This window comes from Mustela erminea, chromosome 18 (genome assembly GCF_009829155.1).
Source record: "Mustela erminea isolate mMusErm1 chromosome 18, mMusErm1.Pri, whole genome shotgun sequence".
Classification (NCBI taxonomy): domain Eukaryota; kingdom Metazoa; phylum Chordata; class Mammalia; order Carnivora; family Mustelidae; genus Mustela; species Mustela erminea.
In genome coordinates this window covers 36,416,551-36,419,524 of record NC_045631.1, presented here as the reverse complement: position 1 = coordinate 36,419,524, position 2,974 = coordinate 36,416,551, and the positions used below count along the sequence as shown (strand labels likewise).

Sequence of the window (2,974 nt, the reverse complement as noted above, 5' to 3'; positions counted from 1 at the left end):
TGACCCAGGGCTCCTTGTGGGCAGAGCCTGTCTCCTCCATCAGACTAGGAGCCCCGCCCCTCTGAGGAACGACAGGAAGGGAGCATCCAGGAGCGGGAGCTGAGCTGTTAGAGAGCTCCCGGGAACGGCTGCTTCCTCAGCCCGGCTCAGGAGCCTCCTCCAGCAGGGCCCTCTCCAGCTCAGGCTTACATGTTGGCTGACCCGGCTGACCGCTGCCCCCCACCCCCACAGCCACCACTGCTGTCTTCAGTAGCAGCGGCGGCGGCGGCGGCGGCCGCTCCTCTCTCGGCTCTTGGTGAGACCTGTAAGCGGGAGCCCTGGCTAGCAGGTGCAGCGGGTTCAAGGGAGGGCTCGTCAAATGGACCCAGCGTCCGAGGGGGGTGGCAGTCTTGGAGAGGGACCCCCCCTTCCCAGACAGACCCGAGGGGGAAGGCTGCTCTCCCTCCCTCCTCTCTAACCCCCACCCCATTAAACCCTTAAATTAACCTCAGCCCCACCCTCTGAAGAGAGTGCCCCAAAATAAATCTTAAATTACATGCTGCCTGGGGGCAACCACAACTCTCCTTCTTCCCTCTGCAGCAAGTAGTTCCACCCCGCCCAATGCTGGGGGGCCTCCCCCCAAGATGACTATTTATACAGCTCCCCTCTTTGCTGTCTGGCCCTGCTGTCCTTGGGTGGGTGAGGCCCAAGCAGGCTACACAGCTCTCCCAGGAGGCTCAAGTGTGTGGGGGAAGCTGTGAGGTTCCCCAGGGTCTGACCGGCATGGGGATCTCATTTATAGTCCTGTCGGGATATTTTGAGGGTGCTGCTAACAATTACACCCTGGCAAGGGCACAGATCTGGATCTTGGGCACACTGGGCATCTGGTCACCCAGGAATGGGGCCCAAACTGCTCTCTCCCTGAATGCAGGTTTCTCAGGAATGAGAGAGAGAGAGAGAAAGAGGTGCCTTCGCCCCCTAGTTGCCAAGCAAGCAGTTCGGAAAATGGGCAGCCCCTCCTGCCCCCCAACCTGGCAAGGGCAAGACTGCTCTCGTTCCAAGGGCCCCAGGCACAGGGAGATTCCGGGGGGGGGGGTGGTGGTGGGAGGGGCAGAGGTTGAGCAAAAAAAGTGGAAAGCTGGATGTGGTTATTTTGAGACCACAGGCCCAGGCCAAGGACCTCTCTGGAAAAGCCACCTTCCGTTCTGAGATCCCAGTTCCGGACTGGAGCTGCTCCCCTCGAGTATAGAGAAGGGAGGGAAAAGTCAAGAGAGAAGGAACTCGAGAAGACAGTGGGAGAGAGACGTGCGCACACAGAGGAACAGAATGAAGGAAAGACACAGACCCAGAAACACCGAGGTGCGTGACAACACGAAGCCCGGGAAGACAGGGCTGGCCCCGGCCTGGCAGCACCTGGCCTCTTCTGTGTGGCACTTGTGGGCCCAGACACCTGCCTGGCCCCTGGCCCCTGGCCCCTCTGCCCTTCTCTCCAGGAGGGTGGGTAAAGGGCCTCCAGGTCGCCCCAGGAGGGAGACTGTCCCACTGCTGCTCCCCGCTGCCCCACCCCTGCCCTGGACCCCCTCCCCTCCACCCACACTGCCTGCCCCTCAGGGGCTTCTCCTGCCTCTCCAATGCCCTGCAGAGGGGAGCAGAAGTGAGTTCAGGAGGTGGACAGGTAAATAAGGTCCCCCTCCCACTACGGACTGAGCCCCAGAGGAGGGGAGAGGATGCTGAAGAAAGTGGGGAGGCCAGGAGAACCCGCCCCCAAGGAGCTGGCTCACAGACCTGAGTACCGGGAGGAGAGAGTGAGATGGCCCTGGGGATGGGGAGGTAGGTGTGGTACTGTCACGTCTGGAGGACCAGGTACACATCCAAGTTCATAGCTCATGTGTGTGATTTAGGGGACAGGACTTATCCACGGACTGAGGAGAGAGCAAACAGGACAGCACAAGAGGAGCACGCCAGGGGGCCACCACTAAGGAGATATTTGCATTCACAAATAAAGTAGGTGCCAAGAACTGTGCCAAGATCCCAGGCGAGGGGGTTGGGGGGCGGGGGGGGGTGTAGCAAGGGGAAGGGAATAGAAGATTCCACCAGTGCTGCCTGGGAGGGGTGGGGGGGCACCAGTTACAAGAGCCCCCCTCCCCCCCACTTAGAGGTGGTAACATGTCATCTCCCTATTAACTTGATTATCCCGCTGCGTACCAGGTCCCCATAACCCCTAGCTGCCCAGAAAACCCTGTTTATGGGGCCTGGGGCATCGGACCTGCCACTCAGCGGGAGGAGGCCACCCAAACCACAGCAGAGCCTAGAGCAGAGAGGCAGTGCCCAGCGCGGCGGGCACCGGCGCAGACACTTAGTACCCTGTTTACGTTGGCATGGGCAGCTGGCACAGGGAGCGGCCAGAGACACAGCCAGTGGACCCACCTGGAGGCCAGAAAGGAGGCCAGGACTGCGGAGCTGGCGGAGGGACGCAGGGAGAGGCTTCCAGCACAGCTGCAAACCTGGTCCTCGCACAGCAGCCCACCGGGCACTAGCCCCCGCAAAGCTCAGGGGCCTCTCTGCTCGGCTGCAAGAGATGATCTCACAGGCCAGGTGGGGCCCAGGCAGTGGGGAGGCTGGAAGAGGTGAAGGAAGCCCCAGGGCTTTGGAGTCCCACTCTGGTATGCCGGGACACCTCTTGACTCTCCAGCTCCTAGGGACTGACCCACCACACCCAAAGGCACAGGGAGCATCACTTAAGCACACACCGTCCCAGCCCCCCACCCCTCCAATCCCCACATAGACACTGTCTCCGTGTTCTTTCTTCATCCTACAGACCACAGAGACAGAGCCCCGCAGCCCACCGCAGCCGGCATGCACAGTCTTCTAATACTCAGCCCACAAATCAGCTTATAGTTGTCAGATGTGCTGCTTATCCCATACCCCGTACCCCCTAACCCCTACCGCACCCAAAACTACACTCCAGCAGCAAGGTCATGCTCGCACACATACA

General features: G+C 60.7%; 1 long non-coding RNA gene across 2 annotated transcripts; it reads left to right on the top strand.

Annotated features, from left to right (window-relative positions):
- Nucleotides 1-85: 85 nt before the first annotated feature.
- Nucleotides 86-2,974, top strand: LOC116577793. Of its 2 annotated transcripts, none has more exons than XR_004280615.1 (4): nt 86-304; nt 1,145-1,338; nt 1,888-1,983; nt 2,366-2,974. It is a non-coding gene; the product is annotated as an uncharacterized LOC116577793 (long non-coding RNA). The 2 variants fall into 2 exon arrangements; XR_004280616.1 differs by having other exon boundaries at nt 1,138-1,338.